This window comes from Triticum urartu, chromosome 7A (genome assembly GCF_056163025.1).
Source record: "Triticum urartu cultivar PI428250 chromosome 7A, HENAU_Tu73, whole genome shotgun sequence".
Taxonomy (NCBI): Eukaryota; Viridiplantae; Streptophyta; class Magnoliopsida; order Poales; family Poaceae; genus Triticum; species Triticum urartu.
The window spans coordinates 75,273,274-75,295,191 of NC_141879.1; positions in this window are offsets into that span (position 1 = coordinate 75,273,274).

The following is a 21,918-nucleotide window of genomic DNA, read 5'->3' on the forward strand; positions in this document are numbered from 1 at the left end:
TCGTTGAGGTTCTTCTTGCCTTGTATGCAAGTCGCAAGACCTCTCTCAAGTTGCACCTTTAGCTTAGCGTTCTCCTCAATAAGATGCACATGCTCACAACACGGGTTAGTAGCATTTGCATTATCAATTAACATCATACGAGGAAAAGTGGCTTTTTCCTTGGTTAGCTTTACTTGAAGTTGATCATGAGACTCTTTGAGGCTAGCATGAGCACCATTCAAGACCTTGTGAGCCTTGTCAAGTAGATCAAACTCCTCTTTGAGTCTAGCAAGATCAACCTCAAGTTCGGCCTTCTCGGAGTTTAGCACATGAGAAACAATGAGAACATGATCATAATCTTTCTTTAACTTAGCATGATCAATGTTGTGTGACTCCTCAAGAGCCAAACGAAGACCACACTCTTCCTCAAGAGCATTGGAAAGATCCGAAATCTCATCGACATAGTCACGACTATGCCCTTCCATCTTAGTGATGGTATCTTCGTGAGCCTCGATCATGTCATTGGCTTCACCAAGTTGTTCCAAGAGAGCAACAAAGTGCTTCTTGGATTTACCCTTAAGTTTGCCCATAAAGGCCTCAAACTCATTTGCCTCCACATTAGCTCCCTCATGTTCATCAATGCTATCCGTCAAAGAAGGATGATTAATGATGGTAGTTTTGATGTTTGGGGTTACCTTGTTGGTGGCTTTAGCCATGAGTCACTTGGCGATGATGCTCTCATTGGGTGAGTCGAAGAGAGACACCCGTGGAGTCGTTGCAATGGCAACTGAGGCCATGGCATCCAACTCACCATCTTCATCATCGTCATCATCCTTATTGTACTCTTCTTGTACCACCAATGCCTTGGAAGGAGTCTTCTTGATGAAGTTTCTCTTGTTGGGGAACGACTTGGCCTTGTCCTTTCGGATGAGCTTGCCACCATTGTCTTCCCTCTTCTCATACGGGCACTCCGCAACAAAATGACTCACATTGCCACAATTGTAGCAAGTCCTTACACGTTGCTTGCTCTTCGTGCCACTCGAGTTGTTTTTGTTAAAGTTTGGCCTCGAGTTTTTCTTGCTCCAAAATTGCCTTGAAGCGAGTGCCATGTGTTCATGATATGCATACTTTGTATCTTCGGGGTTGCTCTCCTCTTCTTCCTCTTCTTCTTCTTCAACGGAGAGCTTGGCCTTCAATGCAAGGTTGGGCTTCTTTGCCCTTTGAGAATGAAGCACCGCATTGTCGGCGGTCTTGTCCAAAATGTTCATGGCCACAAACTCATCCAACACTTCGCTTGAGGTCAAAGTGTGGAAGTCCGGTATTTGACGAATGACGGAGGACATGGCCTTGTGGTAGGGCATCATTGCCTTGAGGAATTTGCGCTTGATCCAATTGTCATCCGTGTCCTTGCTCCCGTGATCTCGGAGTGAGACCGCGAGTTTGGTTACTCTCCGATAAAGCTCACGAGGTTCTTCATCTTCTTTCATTGCAAACTCATCGGCCTCATCTTGCACCACTTCATAGTTGGAGCGTTGAATGCTTGCGCTTCCCCGGTAGAGAGAGACAACACAAAGCCATGCGTCTTTGGCCAAGGCGAAGGGCCGAAGTTGAGGTAGGTCTTCGGGTGGGATTACATCTTGAATGATGAAGAGAGCATTCTCATTGAATTGATTATCCGCGGCTTGTCGAGGAGTGAAATTGCTTGGATCATGCGGATAGAAACCTTCTTCAATGATTCTCCAAAGATTAGTGTTCACATGATTTAAATGACATTTAAAGCGGTAAAACCAAGAATCAAAGTCCTCATTTTTCACAATCTTAGGGGGAGGACCGACATGATTCAAATGAGTGGAAGGAACCGGTCCACCATAAACAAGTGGTGGTTCCACATGAGCAAAGATGTCGGTGCCATTCTTACCACTAGAAGAAGGAGCCTTTTCACTACTAGCTTCCCCCTTATCGGAGGTAGCATCTGTCACCTTGTCGGTGGGATTACCCACTTTCAACGGTGCGGTGGATAGTTTAAGCCCTTCAAGGAATTTATTAAACATGCTTTCAACCTCGGTCGTCATGGAGGTTTTCAATGTCTCCAAGGCCACATTGAACTCCTCACGAGAGGCCGAGGTTCCCCCATCGCCCGTAGACGAGATCGGATTCACACCGGAGTGTTCCTCCACACCGTCTACGGTATCAACCATACTCTTCGGACGGTAAAGTCCTTAATAAAGAGATGAGGCTCTGATACCAATTGAAAGGATCGATATGGTTGACTATAGGGGGGGTGAATAGGAAACTAACAATTTTTAGCTTTTCTTTAACAATTTAAACTTTGCATCAAAGTAGGTTGTCTAGATATGCAACTAGGTGAGCAACCTATATGATGCAACAAGGATAGGAACACAAGCAAGCAAGAGATATAACACAAATAAGCTTGCACAAGTAAAGGCACGAGATAACCAAGAGTGGAGACGGTGGAGACGAGGATGTGTTACCGAAGTTCCTTCCCTTTGAGGGGAAGTACGTCTCTGTTGGAGCGGTGTGGAGGCACAATGCTCCCCAAGAAGCCACTAGGGCCACCGTATTCTCCTCACGCCCTCACACAATGCGAGATGCTGTGATTCCACTATTGGTGCCCTTGGAGGCGGCGATCGAACCTTTACAAACAAGGTTGGGGCAATCTCCACAACTCAATTGGAGGCTCCCAACGACACCATGAAGCTTCACCACAATGGACTATGGCTCCACGGTGACCTCAACCGTCTAGGATGCTCAAACACCCAAGAGTAACAAGATCCACAAGGGATTAGTGGGGGGAATCAAATTTATCTTGGTGGAAGTGTGGATCGAGGCCTTCTCAACCACTCCCGAGCAAATCAACAAGTTTGATTGGCTAGGGAGTGAGATCGGGCGAAAATGGAGTTTAGAGCAACAATGGAGCTTAGGGTTGGAAGAGGTGAGTCAACGGGGAAGAAGGGGACCCCTTTTATAGTGAGGGACAAAGATCCAACCGTTATCCACGTACCAACCCGCGGCCAGCGGTACTACCGCGCCAGGCCAGCGGTACTACTGTGGGGCCACGTGGTACTTCCGCTTGATGCCAAGCGGTACTACCGCAAGGTCACGCGGTACAACCGTGCAGGCCTGCGGTACTACCGCTGCACCAGCAACAGCTAGGGAGGACCTGTAGCACAAGTGTTGAGGGCGGTACTTCCGCGGGCGCGGTACTACCGCTCCCCCTTGCGGTACTACCGCAAGACAGGAACCCCCTAGCTTGGGAAGAGTGTGGATAAGGAAACATCCGTGCCTACTTCTGATGAAAAATGGAAGAAGCAAAAACCCAACACAGTACTACCGCAGAGGGGCGATACTACCGCCTGACAGCTGAGCACGGTATTACCACGGAAGGAAAGCGGTACTACCGTGGTGGGCACGGATGTAAAAAATTACATCCGCCCCTAGTACCGCGGGGGAGCGGTACTAGCCTGGTGGCCCACGGTAGTGCAGCTCCAGGGGAGCGGTACTACCGCGAGCCACCACAGCAGTCAGAAACAAGGACGGAGGAAGCTCCAAGGCGCAAGGGAAAGGAGGGGACAAGGAAGAAACGTGTACGTGATGATTCCACCCAAACCTTTCCGACGCAGACCCCCTCTTAATAGTACGGCTTTCCTACGACTCAAACCACCAAAAAGAAACGTAGAAAAGACGCCGTCTTCAACAGTCTTCGAGGGGCACCCAACCGTCTTGTCCCTAGCGATGAAACGTCTGGGATACTCAACGCACACGATTAGTCCGCAAACGCATTGTCATAAATCACCAAAACTCCTTGGGGATAAATATGCCCTTACAACACTCCATAGAAAATTAATGCTGAAGTTGATTAGGAGGCATATAAGCTGTGTGAAGCCAGCTCTAAAGGAAATAATAAGAAGGATAGCATGAATTTTTGCTAGTCGATACTTGATGAGGCAACAACAAAAGCTGCAAGGCCTAAGTTGAAGACAATGCATATTGTTGTGCATATTGATGAGAAGTGGTTTAACATGACCAAGAAGAATAAAACCTATTATCTGCTGGATGGGGAGGAAGAGCCTACGAGGCCTATTTATGACAGCTAGTTGTTCATCAGGGAAGCTATCATCAATAGGTAGTGGGTCATCAAGAATATTTTGTAACATATATAAGTTATCAGCTATGGGGTTCTCAGCTCCTTTCCTATCAGTGATATGCAAATCAAATTCTTGTAATAGAATAACCGACCTGATGAGTCTAGGTTTAGCATCTTTCTTTTTCATAGGGTATTTAATAGCAGCATGATCAGTGTGAACAATTACTTTAGAATCAACTATGTAAGATCTGAATTTATCACAAGCAAACACAACTCCTAGAAATTCTTTTTTAGTAGTAGCATAATTTCTTTGGGCACTGTCTAGAGTTTTACTAGCATAATGGATAACATTTATTTTTTTATCAACTCTTTGTCCTAAAACAACACCAACAACATAATCACTAGCATCACACATAATTTCATTTGGTAAGTTCCAATCAGATGGTTGGACAATAGGTGCAGAAGTTAAGGCTTTCTTAAGTGTTTAATAAACCTTTTGCAAGAGATTCGTAAGAGGCCTAATTTTTTTAGATAAGTCTTTAATAAACCTCTTATCTTTAGTATTGGGTTTGGCAATTCTAGCAGCTTCATCATAGAAGTAAATAACATGCCCATCAACATTATCAACCAAGAGATATTTTAACCATAGCAATACTAGGTTCTACTTTAATTTGTTTAGAGGGTCTAGGTGCTCTAATATTACTTTTTTTGAGCACGGTCCAAACCTTAGCATGTTCCTTTATCCTAATAGGGAAAGGTGGTTTTTCAGTATAAGCAGTAGACATAACTGGATCAACATTGTAAATGATAGTTTCATCCTTAACTATAACTGGTTCCTCAATCTTTTCTTTAATAGGGGGGGTAATATTTAAACCACCTCTCGTGAGATCAACATGAATAGCAAATGATTCACAAAAGAAGCTATTATCTAAGAGTCAAGTCCATATTTAGTACTAAAATTATGAAAATATCGGTATCCATAAAAGTTTTAACACAATCAAACTCAAGTTTTATACCTGACTCCTTACCTTCTCGAGTTCCCAATCTTCAAAATTGCGTTTAATTATTTCCAAGAGATCCCATCTGAATTCAGTAGTCTTCTTCATGAAAGAACCAGTGCAAGAAGTATCGAGCATGGATTGATCATTACGAGAAAGCCGAGCATAAAAATTATGTATAATAATTTCTCTTGAGAGCTCATGATTGAGGCATAAATATAAGATTGACTTAAACCTTCCCCAAGAGTATTTGAAAAATATTGAACAAGTTTTTGAAAATTTTGAGTAAGTATAAAAAACGTTGAACAAGTATTTGAAAAATGTTGAACAAGTATTAAAAATTGTTGAACAAGTATTTTCCTTACTTCTTCAAGCAGGAGATCCCGAGTACCGGGTGTCGTCAGACTCTCATTCTATTATCTTTGTGCAAGAGCACATTAAGCTGCCTAGGTTGTTCCGCTACTGGCGTGTAAAGAAGCTCCGACTAACAGCGAAATGTTGAATACAAATTAAAAAATGTTGAAGGGTATTTCAAAATGTTGAACAATTATTTAAAAATGTTGAACTAGTATTTGGTTTTTTTGAATAAGCGCTGGGACCATGTTGGACGTGTATACAAAAATGTTGATTACCTTTTAAATTTTTTGTTTCTTGACACATACAAAAATGTAGAGTGAAAATAAAAAAACATAAGAAAAACATGGAGAAGAAAAAAATAAAACCCAACAAAAAATGAAGAAGAAACAAAAATGCAAGAAAACAAAAAATGAAGAAAGAAAATGCAAGCAAGAATGAAAAAGAAATGGATAAGAAAAAATAAAGTAAACAAAAGAAAACAGAAAAAACAGTTCGAATAGCCTCAAGTAGGCCGCGCCCCAGTATTATACAGAAGAGCTAAGCTTGCCTGGTGGTTAGCAGTGTTGTGCGTGGTCTAGTAGACCCGGGATGGAATCTAGGTTTCTCCAATTTTTCTTCTTCCTTTTCTTTTAAACGTACGCGAACCGGCCGGCCCATTGGCTACAGCGCGGGAGATTTGCTTCAGCGAGACAGAGCTAGACACTCGGGAGCAACTAGTTAACGAGCGCTTTTTCGGGAGCCTCGCAGCGATCAGCGTCACTTGGCGCGTTCTCAGTCATTCGCCATGTGTCGCGCTCTAAACGCTTTCTTTGGATTTTATTTTTTTAATTTTTCCGCATGTGTTTTCGGCTTTTTAAACAAATTTTTTCAGGTTTTTTGATGTTTTGGTTTTTCCCCGGTCTTTTCTAGCTTTTCGATCAAAAAAATTTCAAAAAATTTTTTTGCGTGAAAAAATGTGTTTTATTTTTTTTCCTTTCGCGAAAGTCACGGTTTTTCTTCCGCGAGAGGCACGGTTGTGCTTTATCGAGAGTCACGGCCATGCCTTTCGAAAACAAAAAAAACGCGTTTTCTGTTTTTTTTCTCTTTCGCGAGAGTCACGGTTTTGCTTCCGCGAGAGGTACGGTTGTGCTTTCGCGAGAGTCACAGCCGTGCTTCTTGGAAAGGGAAAAACAAAACGTGTTTTCTGTTTTTTTTCTTTCATGAGAGTCACGGTTTTGGTTCCGCGAGAGGGAGGGTTGTGCTTACACGAAAGTCACGGCCGTGCCTCTCGGAAAGAGAAAAAAATATGCGTTTATGTTTTTTTTCTTTCACAAGAGACACGGTTTTGCTTTCGCGAGAGGCACGGTTGTGCTTTCGCGAGAGGCACGATTGTACTTTCGCGAGAGTCACGGCCGTGCCTCTCGGAAACAAAAAAACGCATTTTCTGTTTTTTTCCTTTCAAGAGAGTCACAGTTTTGCTTTCACGAGAGACACGGTTGTGATTTCGCGAGAGGCACGGTTGTGATTTCGCGAGAGGCACGGGCGTGCCTCTTTCGAAAAGGAAAAAAACCGTGCTCCCGGTTCGGTTTTTTCACCCGGTTTTTTCGTGAAAAAAAGTTCGTCAAAATCTATCAACATGGGATCTAGTTTTGAATATCTCGACGCGAGGAATCCAATGGTGAAAACGGTTCGAGATTTGGACGCACGGTTTAAGAGATAAAACGTTTGAATAAACGAATCTAGAAAAAAAGGGAAAACTCCCAGGTTACGACAAGTGACGCGCTGCATGTGCGCCACTTGTCGCGACCTGGGAAAGTGGAGTATTCTTTGCAACGAGTACTCCTTAATTAGTGATTTCGTAGATACTCACGTAAAGCGAGAAAAGCTGGGCACCCCTTATTTCTCGCTTTAAGCGAGCACATATGGGCTGGCCCAGCCGCACGGGAGGCCAACGCCTGTGTTTGGGTGTTTTTTTAGTTTTCTATTCTCATTTTTTGCTTTATATTTATACTTTTATTTATGTTTTGAAATATTCTACATATATATACAGAAGCCACTCTTCCAAAACACATTAAAAATGTTGAACAAGTATTTGAAAATGTTGAATAAGTATTAAAAAATATTAAACAAGTAACTGAAAATGTTGAAAAAGTATCTGAACATTTTGAATAAATATTAAAAATGTTGAACATGTATTTGATTTTTTGAATAAGTATTAAAAACTGTTGAACGAGTTTAAATATGTTGAACTACTAGTTGAAATGTAGAACAAGTATTTGAAAATGTTCAATAAATATTAGAAATACGTTGAAACGAGTATTAAAAGATGTTGAACAATTATTAGAAAATGTGTTATAAGTATTAAAACGTTGAACCAGCATTTAAAAATGGTGAATAAAAACCTAAAAATGTTGAACGAGTATTTGAAAAAATGTTGAACAAGTGCTTTAAAAATTCTGAATATAAGTATTAAAATGTTGAACAAATATTTGAAAAATGTTAAATAAGTGTTCGGAGAATGTTAAACGTGTATACAAAAAATGTTGATCACTTATTAAAAATTTTTTTTGACACATACGAAATGTACAACGAAAACAAAACAAACATAAGAAAAAATAAAAGAGAAACAAGAAATTGAGATGAGCAATGAAAACCAAACAAAAACTAAAGAAGAAACAGAAATGCAAGAAAACAAAAAAGAACAAACAAAATGCAAGTAAGAATGAAAAAAATGGAGAGAAAAAAAAAGAAGTAGAAAAACGGCTCGAATAACCTAAAGTAGCGCAAGCGCTAGTATTATACACAAAGAGCGAAGCTGGCCTGCTAGGTAGCAGTGTTGCGTGTGGTAGCAGAACCAGAATTGAATCCAGGTTTCTCCAATTTTCTTCTACCTTTTCTTTTAAACGTATACTTCAGCGAGACGACGGATGGAGACGCCTCGTGTTGGGGCAAGCCCAGATAGGAGGGCCCAGCCGCACGGGAGGCAAAGTCCTGCATTTTAGTTTTTTATTTCTGTTCCGTTTTTGCTTTATTTTTTTTACTTTTATTTATGTATTAAAATATTGTACACATATATAAAATAATAATCTTCAAAAATATATTTAAATAAAAGTTGAACAAATATTTGAAAATTGTTGAATAAGTATTAAAATGTTACATTTTAGGTTTTTTCTATTTTTACATCTTCTTTTTGCATCACCTATTGGAGTTGCACTTTTACATCTTCGTTTTGCATCATCTGTTGGAGTTGGCCCTTTTTTTGGAGATGTAAATTTTTACATCTCCTATTTTACATCTTTAAATTTGCATCTTTTATTAGAGATGCTCTAAGTAGTTACTGAGGATAGAGATGTTTGTGGAACTAACACCTCTTAAGATAAAATGAGTTAGTATCTAAATAAATGAAGGCTTGCATGATACTCCAATATAGACTAATAACATATATAAGGTAATAATATAGACCAGTAACATATACATGTTATAAGTCTAAATTACGTCCCAGTATGACAGCATGCAGCTCAACTTAGGTGGCTATGGATTGGAAGAGGAAAAAAATCCAACACGAAAACCATCCAATAAACATGCCACAACTCTTCCTCGTAACCAGCCAAAAATCAGCTATGAATCCCTAATTAATAAATAGGCACTATTGAATAAATATTTAAAAATGTGTAATGAGTATTTAAAAAAATTGAACTAGTATTTGAATTTTTTGAACAAATATTTATGAAATGTTAAGTAAAAAATTAAAAAAATCGAACAGGTATTTGAAAAATGTTGAACATGTATTTCAAAAATATTGAAATAAGTATAAAAATGTTGAACAGGAATTTTAAAAATGTTGAATAAGCGTTCGGGTAATGTTGAGTGTGTATACAAAAAATGTTGATCACTTAATAAAAATATTTAACACATACAAAAGTGTAGAGTGAAAACGAAAACAATAATAAGAGAAAACAAAAGAAAAATTAACAAATGGTGAAGAAAAATTAAAAATAAACCAAAAAATGTTGAAGAAACAAAAACAAAGAAACAAAATGCAAGCAAGAATGAAAACAATGGAGAAGGAAAAAAAGAAAAGAAACAAAGGAAAACAGAAAAAACAGCTCAAGTAGGACACGCCCTATTATTGTACACAAGAGCGAAGCTGGCCTGGTGGCTATCAGTGTGGCGAAGCAGACCCGGGATCGAATCCAGGTTTGTCCAATTTATCTTCTTCCTTTTCATTTAAACATACACGAACTGACCGGCCCACTTGATACAGCGCAGGAGATTCGCTACAGCGAGACGGAGCTAAACACTCGCGTAAAACGAGAAATAGCCGGGGAGCTCCAATACAGCGCGCCCTGTTGGCCCATACACGGGACAGGGCGCCCCATTTTGTTTTTTTACTTTATTTTATTTTTTTTATTCTATATTAAAATAATTCGGGATTAGTTGTAAAATTTTAAAACATTTTCAATTGTGAATTGTCAAAAATTGTTCTATAATTCAAAACTAGGAACATATTTTTTTATTTTAATGAACATTTTTATGAGTATTTTTATAGTGATGCAAATTTGAAATTTCATGATCATATTTTGAATTCAATGAACATTTTTAAACTTTATGAACAAAATTGGTATTCTAAAAATAATTTTTTTTAAAATATGGATGAATTTGTTTAATTTCAATGAACATTTTCTGAAAATTTATAACAAAATTTGGAATTCAATGAACATTTTTGCAATTCGACGAACAAATTTTGACTTTTGATGAACATTTTCTAAAGCGGATGAACAAAAAAAGAATTAGATTAACATTTTCTGCATTGTTGAAAATTGTTTTACATTGATGAACATATTTTGAATTCAATAAAGAAAGACATGTTCATGTATTTCAAAAACTGTTTATGATTTCTAAATACCTCTTCACAATTACAAAAAAATGTTCATGAATTTTGATAGAAAATGTTCGCAAATTTAAAACAAAAAACAAAAAATCTCGAATTTAAATTTTTTTTGCAAATTGAGAAAAGTAAAATTTTAATTGAAATGAAACATAAAAATAAAGGGAAAAATGAAAGAAAAACATAAAAAGGAACAAAAATGAAAATAAAAAAAACGAAAAATAAAGAAAACCCGAAAGGAAAAATACAGAAAAAACCGGTTCAGGAACCCAGAGAATCTCCAGCCTATACGATACGTGCCTACCGTGCTAGGCCGAAATCATTAGTTGAGAAGTACTCGTTACAAAGATCACTCCAACCTCCCCAGGTTGCGACAAGTGGCGCGCTGCATGGGCGCCACTTATCCTAACATGGGAGTTTTCCCGTTTCTCATAGATCTGTTCATTCAAAATGTTTTATCACTTAAATCGTGCATCTAAATCTCGAACCGCTTTTGCCATTGGATTCCTTGCGTCGAGATCTTCATAACTAGATCCCATGTTGGTAGGTTTTGACGAACGTTTTTTTCACGAAAAACCGAACGAAAAAATCGAACCGGGAGCACGGGTTTTTCCCTTTTAAAAAGAGGCACGCTCGTGCCTCTCATGAAATCAAAACTGTGCCTCTTACGAAAGCAAAACCGTGACTCTTGTGGAAGGAAAAAAAGAGAAAACACGTCTCTTTTGGTTTCCGAGGAGGCACGGCCGCGACTCTCGCTAAAGCACAACTGTGCCTCTCGCGGAAGCAAAACCGTGACTTTCACAAAAGGAAAAAAAATATAAAATCTATTTTTTTCATTTCCGAGAGGCACAGCCATGACTCTCGCGAAAGCACAACATGCCTCTCGTGGTAAGCAAAACCGTGACTCTCGCGAAAGGAAAAAACTCATTTTTTCGTTTCTGAGAGGCACGGACTCTCGCTAAAGCACAACCGTGCCTCTCGCGGAAGTAAAATTGTGATTCTCGCGATAGGAAAAAAAGTAGAAAACATGTTTTTTCTCACGTTTTCAAGAGGCACGGCCATGACCCTCGCGAGAGCAAAACCGTGCCTTCATGGAGGCAAAACAGTGACTCGCGAAAAGAAAAAAACGCATTTTTTCACGCAAAAGAAAAAAGAATTTCCGAATTTTTTATCAAAAAGCTAAGGAAGATAGATGGAAAACCTAAACGTTGAACAAAAAGGAAAAAAACCGTTTAAAAAGCCGAAAACGCGTGCGAAAAAATAAAAATATTCCGAAGAAAGCGGCCAGAGTGCGACACGTGGCGAATAGCTAAGAGTGCGCTAAGTGGCGCTGATCGTTGCAAGGCTCCCGAAGAAGCGCTCATTAACTAGTTGCTCTCATGCTAGGCAGCGACCTACGTGCCGTATAGAGTTTGCCAAATAGCTGGGCACCCCTATTTCTCATTTTAAGCGAGCACATGGGGACGTCTCGCGTCAGGGGGAGCCCAGATGGGCCGGCCCATCCGCATGGGAGGCAAAGGCTTGCTATTTAGTTTAGTTTTATGTTTTATGTTCTTTTTCTGCTTTATTTTTGTACTTTTACTTATATTTTAAAACATTTTACATATATATAAAAAACACTTTTCAGAAACACATTGAAAAAATGTTGAACAATTATTTTAATTTTTTTTGCATAAGTATTAAAACATGTTGAAAAAGTATTTGAAAATTGTGAATAAGTATTAATTATGTTGAACAAGTATTTGAAAAATATTAAATAAGTAATAAAAATTGTTGAATGAGTATTTGAAAAATGTTAAGCAAGTTTTTGAAAATTGTTGAACTAGTATTTGAAATGTTGAATAAGTATTAAAATGTTGAACAAGTATTTAGAAAATCTTGAGTAAATATTAAAAAATGTGTAGCGAATATTTATAAAATGTTGAACATGTATTTAAAAAATGTTGAAAGAAGTATTAAAGTGTTGAACAATTATATGAAGAATGTTGAATAAGCGTTCGGACAACGTCGATCACTTATAAAAAAATGTTTATTGACACATACAATAATATACAGTGAAAAAAATATAAGAAAAACAGAAGAGAAACAATAAATGGAGAAGAAAAAGAAAACCAAACAAAAAATGAAGAAGAAACAAAACTGCAAGAAAACAAAAAAACGAAGAAACAAAATTCTTGCACCTTGGTGGGGCTACAAGGATGCATGACTCTGAGGGAGGCGATGAATTGGCTACCGAGCGACAATATGATGCCTACTCTGTTGTATCTGCGATTCTGCATCGGTGTCTACGGCTAGAACGAGAACATCACGTAGTGTAATTGCAACCAATTACCCTTGCTTAATTTTTCTCACCATGCTATGCTCCAATTCACTGTAGTGGATTTCAGGGGCTCCAGAGGTGATATGTCTTCAAATGCTACCTCATAATTTTTCATTTGTGGTGTTTCTCATAGTTGTTTCAGTAAGAGATCAATGGGAAACGACAATGTTTTGGATAAGAAGTTATTTATGTGAGAATTTATCTATTAGGTTCTTTTCCTAACTTATCAGAAACTAATTCCATCGAATTACATTCATTGGTTTCCCCACTAAATTTGCTGAAATTTGAGAGGGGCTCTAGGCCCATATAGCAATTTCTGAAAAATCTCTAAGGGCTCATGTGGGTTTATTGACACTAGGTGGAGTGGGAAGTTTAGTCTCACCCCAGAAGTGGAAGAGGAGTTGGACCTCCTTATAAGGGTTTCTCTTCTACACACTATTGGAGGTTGAGAAGAGATGAGGCCCTCGCGCACTCCTCCTCCGCCGCCCGCCTCGTCACGCCGGGCCGCGGGTTGCGGGATTTAGCCGAGCTCACACCTACGCGCTTATTTTTGTCAGTCACTAACGGAGAGTTCTCTGACAGCTGGGCCACGATCTGAGACGTCGGATCATGGGCTGTCACGGACATGGGTCGAGCCCACATCTGTCTACGCGGCTGCGCCTATATAAGTGCGCGGTGTCTCCTAACCCTAGCCGCCACGAACATATCACATCTGAGCAGGTCTCCGAAACCACGCCCTTCCGGTTCCTATACGGGTGAGGGACGAATAGGTTTTTGGGCAGCGATTACGCGACCGCTCGCTTTCGACCATCTACTTCCCCTACGTCTGTGTCGCCTTCATCATCACCATGTCCATCGACGCCGAACGTGCCGCCGCCGAGAAAGCTAAAGCCGACAAGAAGGCTTCCGAGGACGCCGCTACTGCCACCAAAGCAGCGGCCTCTGCATGGCCTACTGGAGGGTATAACTCGTTTATCCCGCTCCTACTGTTTTCTGTTTTAGCCATGCTAGCATTATACGTAGATTTTTCTGCAATTAGCGTAGTATGTTCTTGCTTGACTGAATATCAGTATGCGTTTATTTGTGTCAATGCCATGCTAGTGATTTACTCGTGGATTAATTTAATCAAGAAATTGCCTATTTACTCAACAATCCACCGAGAAAGCTAAAGCCGACAAGAAGGCCGCCTTATGTGTAGGATTTTTTCGGCAAGTGGCTTTGCGGATGCACTGAAACCAGATAAGTTTACTGATACGTATTTTAAGCGTTGGCAGACTAAGACCATTTTATGGCTCACGGCTATGAACATGTTCTGGGTCACCGGTGTCTCCATGGGAACGATTGCTCCTGAACAGGAGAAGGCGTTCAAGGAGGCCACCGTTGTGTTTCTCGGAGCAGTTCTTAGCGTGATCGGAGATAAACTGGTCGACGCATATTTACATGTGCATGTTGCCAAGGACTTGTGGGAGGTGCTCGAATCTAAGTTTGGGGCCGCCAATGCCGCGAGCGAGATGTATATTATAGAGCAGTTGCACGATTACAAGATGGTTGAAAACCGCCCTGTATTGGAGCAGGCTCATAAGATAATATGCATTGTTAAGGAGTTTGAGCTTCTTAAGTGCGAGTTACCGAACAAATTTGTCGCGGGCTGCATAATCGCTAAGCTCCCTAATTCCTGGAGGAACTTTGCCACTACTCTGAAACATCAGAGGCGTGAATTCTCTGTGGAGGATGTCATTGGCCATCTGAGTGTTGAGCAGAATTCAAGGGCAAAGAACTCACACAGAAAAAGGGTCGAAGAAACTTCTGTTGCCAACATGGTTAACCAGAGGAACCATAACTCCCACAAGTCCAAGGGAAAGAACGGTGTCCAACACAATATTGATGTCTACTACACAACCTTCTTCTTGTAGACATTGTTGGGCCTCCAAGTGCAGAGGTTTGTAGGACAGTAGCAAATTTCCCTCAAGTGGATGACCTAAGATTTATCAATCCGTAGGAGGCATAGGATGAAGATGGTCTCTCTCAAGCAACCCTGCAACCAAATAACAAAGAGTCTCTTGTGTCCCCACCACACCCAATACAATGATAAATTGTATAGGTGCACTAGTTCGGCGAAGAGATGGTGATACAAGTGCAATATGTATGGTAGATAAAGGTATTTGTAATCTGAAATTATAAAAACAGCAAGGTAACTAATGATAAAAGTGAGCGTAAACGGTATTGCAATGATAGGAAATAAGGCCTAGGGTTCATACTTTCGCTAGTGCCAGTTCCCTCAACAATGATAACATAATTGGCTCATATAACTATCCCTCAACATGCAAAAAAGAGTCACTCCAAAGTCACTAATAGCGAAGACCAATCGAAGAGATTATGATAGGGTACGAAACCACCTCAAAGTTATTCTTTCCAATCAATCCGTTGGGCTATTCCTATAAGTGTCACAAACAGCCCTAGAGTTCGTACTGGAATAACACCTTAAGACACAAATCAACCAAAACCCTAATGTCACATAGATACTCCAATGTCACCTCAAGTATCCGTGGGTATGATTATACGATATGCATCACACAATCTCAGATTCATCTATTCAACCAACACAAAGGACCTCAAAGAGTGCCCCAAAGTTCTACCGGAGAATCACGACGAAAACGTGTGCCAACCCCTATGCATAGGTTCATGGGCGGAACCCGCAAGTTGATCACCAAAACATATATCAAGTGAATCACGTGGTATCCCATTGTCACCATAGATACGCACGGCAAGACATACATTAAGTGTTCTCAAATCTTTAAAGACTCAATCCGATAAGATAATTTCAAAGGGGAAACTCAATTCATTACAAGAGAGTAGAGGGGAAGGAGAAACATAAGATCCAACTATAATAGCAAAGCTCACGATACATCAAGATCGTATCACCTCAAGAACACGAGAGAGAGAGAGAGATCAAACACATAGCTACTGGTACATACCCTCAACCCCGAGGGAGAACTACTCCCTCCTCGTCATGGAGAGCACCGGAATGATGAATATGGCCACCAGAGAGGGATTGCCCCCTCCGGCAGGGTGCCGGAACGGGTCTAGATTGGCTTTCGGTGGCTACGGAGGCTTCTGGCGGCGGAACTCCTGATCTATTGTGTTCTGCGATATTTTTAGGGTATATGGAGATATATAGGCGGAAGAAGTACGTCGGTGGAGCTTCGCTGGAATAACACCTTAAGACACAAATCAACCAAAACCCTAATGTCACCTAGATACTCCAATGTCACCTCAAGTATCCGTGGGTATGATTATACGATATGCATCACACAATCTCAGATTCATCTATTCAACCAACACAAAGGACCTCAAAGAGTGCCCCAAAGTTCTACCGGAGAATCACGACGAAAACGTGTGCCAACCCCTATGCATAGGTTCATGGGCGGAACCCGCAAGTTGATCACCAAAACCTACATCAAGTGAATCACGTGGTATCCCATTGTCACCACAGATACGCACGGCAAGACATACATCAAGTGTTCTCAAATCTTTAAAGACTCAATCCGATAAGATAACTTCAAAGGGGAAACTCAATTCATTACAAGAGAGTAGAGGGGGAGGAGAAACATAAGATCCAACTATAATAGCAAAGCTCGCGATACATCAAGATCGTATCACCTCAAGAACACGAGAGAGAGAGAGAGAGAGAGAGAGAGAAAGAAAGAGAGAGAGAGAGAGAGATCAAACACATAGCTACTGGTACCCCGAGGGAGAACTACTCCCTCCTCATCATGGAGAGCACCGGGATGATGAAGATGGCCACCAGAGAGGGATTGCCCCCTCCGGCAGGGTGCCGGAACGGGTCTAGATTGGCTTTCGGTGGCTACAGAGGCTTCTGGTGGCGGAACTCCCGATCTATTGTGTTCTGCGGTGTTTTTAGGGTATATGGAGATATATAGGTGGAAGAAGTACGTCGGTGGAGCTTCGAGGGCCCCACGAGGCAGGGGCGCGCCCTAGGGGGAGGGCGCCCCCACCCTCGTGAGCACCTCCCTTGGCTCCTGACATGGGGTCCAAGTCCATCCGGTAGCTTTCCTTCCAAAAATAACTTCTCCAGTTGATTTCGTTCCGTTTCGATTCCGTTTGATTTTCCTTTTCTTTGAAACCCTAAAGCAGGGTAAAAACAGAAACTGGCACTGGGCTCTGGGTTAATAGGTTAGTCCCAAAAATGATATAAAAGTGTATAATAAAGCCCATAAACATCCAAAACAGTAGATAATATAGCATGGAGCAATCAAAAATTATAGATACATTGGAGACGTATCAAATACCGACTTTAAGAAAAAGGGTAAGAAGACCTTCTAGAAGAACAAGAAGGATGAGGGCTGCTTTACTTGTGGTTCGGTTGAACACTGGGCCAACAAGTGCCCTAACAAGTACAAGAAGCCAGGACAGGACTCCAAGTCTGTCAACATGATTGTGGGCAACAATGAGAATGGTGCACCTAGGTACGGTAATTTATTTACTGTTTTTTCAGTGTTTCAGTCCACCGATTGGTGGGTGGACACAGGTGCAGGTGTTCATGTGTGTGCTGGCATTTCATTGTTTTCTTCTTACCAGGTCACAGGCCACGGGTCCGTATTGATGGGGAATGGCGCAAGTGCTTCTGTTCATGGTGTTGGCACGGTTGATCTGAAGTTTACTTCGGGAAGGATCGTGCAGCTGAAGAACGTGCAACATGTCCCCGCCATCAAGAAGAGCCTCGTTAGTGGCTCCCTTCTAATTAGAGAAGGGTTTAAGTTGGTTTTCGGGTCTAATAAATTAGTTGTTACGAAATATGGACTCTTTGTTGGAAAAGGTTATGAGAGCGGAGGGATGTTCCGCCTTTCCCTCGCAGATTTTTGTAATAAAGTCGTGAACAATATTCATTCGAATGTTAATGAATCTGAAGTTTGACATTCACGTCTTTGTCACATTAGTTTCAGTGTAATGACGCGGCTAGCCAAGTTGGATTTAATCCCTAGTTTCACCTTAACCAAAGGTTCTAAGTGCCTTTCATGTGTGCAAGCTAAGCAACCTCGCAAGCCTCACAAGCCCGCGGAGGAGAGACACTTGGCACCATTAGAACCCATACATTCTGATCTTTGTGAGATGAATGGTGTGTTGACTAAAGGTGGAAAGAAATACTTCATGACGTTGATAGATGATTCCACTAGATATTGCTATGTGTATCTGTTAAATACTAAAGATGAGGCTCTACACTACTTTAAAATCTATAAGGCAGAAGTTGAGAATCAACTTGAAAAGAAAATTAAACGAGTCCGATCAGATCGTGGTGGAGAGTACTTCTCGAGTGAGTTTGATTCCTTTTGTGTGGAACACGACATTATTCATGAGAGGACGCCTCCCTATTCACCCCAGTCAAACAGGGTTGCCGAGCGGAAAAATCGTACTCTAACTGATTTGGTTAACACCATATTAGATACATCGGGTTTATCCAAGGCATGTTGGGGGAAGGCTATATTAACGGCATGTCATGTCCTGAATAAAGTTCCGACAAAGGATAATGAGATCACTCCCTATGAGAAATGGGCGAAGAGAAGGACAACACTTTCGTACTTGCGTACTTGGGGCTGTTTGGTGAAAGTCAATGTGCCGATCCCCAAAAAGCGTAAGCTTGGACCCAAGACTGTGGACTGCGTTAATTTGGGCTACACTAAGAACAACATCGGCTATAGATTTCTAGTAGTGAAATTTGAGGTACCTAACCAGAAGGTCGGTATAATTATGAAGTCTAAGGATGCTACATTCTTTGAGGATATTTTTCCTATGAGAGATATGCAAAGCACTTCTGGACAGGAATCTGAGGAGACTCCCGAGCCTGCCATTCCTATGGATTATTATGAACAAACACATGATGAAAATCCTGAGGAGGATGACAAGGAAACCCTTCATAGGGGCAAGAGACAAAGGACTACAAAGACCTTTGGTGATGATTCATTCGTGTACCTCGTGGATGATACTCCCACTTCTATTTCAGAAGCGTATGCCTCTCTAGAAGCTGACTACTGGAAGGTGCGGTCCGTAGCGAGATGAATTCCATCATGGCTAACGGGACATGGGAGATCACTGAGCGTCCCTATGATTGCAAACCATTAGGATGTAAGTGGGTGTTCAAAAAGAAGCTTAGGCCTGATGGTACGATTGAAAAGTACAAGGCTAGGCTTGTGGCCAAGGGCTATGACCAGAAAGAAGAGGAAGATTTCTTCGACACTTATTCACCTGTGGCTAGACTGACCACCATTCGAGTATTACTCTCGTTGGCAGCCTCGCATGGTCTTCTCATCCACCAGATAGATGTTAAGACGGCTTTTCTGAATGGAGAGCTAAACGAGGAAATCTACATGAAACAACCAAATGGCTTTGTGATAGATGGTCAGGAAAGAAAGGTGTGTAGGTTTCTGAAATCTTTATATGGCCTGAAGCAAGCACCTAAGCAATGGCATGATAAGTTTAATACAACTCTGACATCTGTTGGTTTCGTTGTTAATGAGGCTGACAAATGTGTATAATATCGCCATGGTGGGGGCAAAGGAGTTATACTGTGCTTGTATGTTGATGACATACTGATATTCGGAACCAACCTCAAAGTTATTGAGGAGGTCAAGTCGTTTCTGTCTCAGAACTTTGAGATGAAAGACCTTGGTGTGGCTGATGTTATCTTGAACATCAAGCTACTAAGAGATAATGAGGGTGAGATTACACTTCTGCAATCCCACTATGTTGAAAAGGTGTTGAGTCGTTTTGGATATTCGGATTGCACACCATCTCAAACACCATATGATCCTAGTGTGTTGATTCGAAAGTCCAAAGGCATGGCTATAGATCAGTTGAGATACTCTCAAATCATTGGTTCACTGATGTACCTAGCGAGCGCAACGAGGCCCGACATCGCGTTTGCTGTGAGCAAACTGAGCCGGTCTGTTTCCAAACCGGGTGATGTGCACTGGCATGCTGTTGAACGAGTTACGCGCTATCTGAAAGGTACTATGAACTATGGACTTCACTATACCGGAGACCCGTCGGTACTTGAAGGGTATAGTGATGCAAATTGGATCTCTGATGCTGATGAGATGAATGCCACAACTGGGTATATGTTTACTCTTGGAGGTGGCGCTATTTCTTGGAAGTCTTGCAAGCAAACGATCTTAACGAGATCGACAATGGAAGAAGAATTAACGGCATTAGACACATATGGTGTTGAAGCGAGATGGCTTCGAGATCTTTTGATGGACTTGTCATTGGTTGATAAACCGGTTCTGGCTATCCTTATGAACTGTGACAATCAGACTGTCATCACCAAGGTGAAGAGTTCAAAGGACAACATGAAGTCCACCAAACACATAAGAATGAGATTAAAAGCTGTCAGAAAATTAATAAACTCCGGAGTAATAGCGTTGGACTATGTCCATACGGCTAAGAATCTGCCAGATCCCTTTACGAAAGGGCTATCACGTGTTGTGATAGATAATGCATCAAGGGAGATGGGTATGAGACCCACATGAGTTGCCATGGTGGCAACCCAACCTATGTGATCGGAGATCCCGTGAAGTAGGACCTGGGAAAACAAGCCAGTGGTGAACTGAGAAGAGTAACTATACTAACCCACTCCGTTGGAGATGCAATACTCTCAAGACTGTATGGTAGGATGACTATTGTCTTAATGAGTTCCAAAGCTTATGTAAGCAAGATGCTTTCCTACAGAGTGATCTTTGGAGGAATACACCTATGTGAGCCCGACTGCTGGTCATGGCCTATGAGATTGGGGTGATCTCTAGTAAGCTCAGGAATAGGCCAGGAGTGTGACTTATATGCTCCACCCGAGGGGTTAGCTTTCGGCAGCCCAGTACTAGTAAGACATGTGGTGAAGCTTCTTTACGCCAAACTGACAATTCAAGGCATAGTCCATTGTTCAGTTGTGAAGGAGTGTAGCTACTTGCTCTAGGTGAAGCTCAACCTTAACAGGTCTTCACTGAAACACTGGTATATCGAAACAATAATTGGAACAGAGGACACAATGGTCCCTCGAGATCTGGTGGGGATTGCTGAAATTTGAGATGGGCTCTAGGCTCATATAGCAATTTATGAAAAATCTCTAAGGGCCCATGTGGGTTTATTGGCACTAGGTGGAGTGGGAAGTTTAGTCCCACCCCGAAAGTGGAAGAGGAGTTGGACCTCCTTATAAGGGTTTCTCTTCTACACGCTATTAGAGCTTGAGAAGATATGAGGACCTCGCGCACTCCTCCTCCGCCGCCCGCCTCGTCATGACGCGTCGCGGGTTGCGGGATTGAGCCAAGCCGAGCTCACACCTACACGCTTATTTTTGCCAGTCACTAACGGAGAGTTCTCTGACAGCTGGGCCGCGATCTGAGACGTCGGATCATGGGCTGTCATGGACTCGGACGTTGGTCGAGACCACGTCTCTCCACGCGGCTGCGCCTATATAAGTGCGCGGTGTCTCCTAACCCTAGCCGCCACGAACAGATCACATCTGCTCCACGCGCACGCCCACCGTCATTCCCTTGCTGCTGCTGCCGCCGGTGACTCAATCCCGTCTGTCGCGTACACGGTCGACGGGAGAGCAGGTCTCCGAAACCACGCACTTCTGGTTCCTGTACGGGGTGAGGGACGAATATGTTTTTGGGCAGCGATTACGTGATTGTTCGCTTTCGATCGTCTACTTCCTCTACGTCCGTGTCGCCTTCATCATCACCATGTCCACCGACGCCGAACGTGCCGCCGCCGAGAAAGCTGAAGCCGACAAGAAGGCTGCCGAGGACGCCGCTGCTGCCACCAAAGCAGCGGCCTCTGCATGGCCCATTGGAGGGTATAACTCATTTATCCCGCTTCTACTGTTTTCTGTTTTAGCCATGCTAGCGTTATACATAGATCTTTCTGCAATTAGCATAGTATGTGTTTGCTTGACTGAATATCAGTATGCGTTTATTTGTGTCAATGCCATGCTAGTGATTTACTCGTGGATTGATTTAATCGAGAAATTCCCTATTTACTCAACAAAATTAGCATATAGGTTGGTCTTTAGTTCAGCCTGTACCGACAAATTTCACATTTGTTGCCAACAGGAAAATTATTTTTCATGTTTGTCTTTAAGTTTCATTGTGCATTCATAGATCTTCAAGTGCAGTACTAAGATATTTCTCACTTATTATACTTCTTCACTTTCAGAAATTTCAGACTCGATAGCCTAACAACATGTACTTTTCAAATTCTTGCAATGATGAATATTTATCTT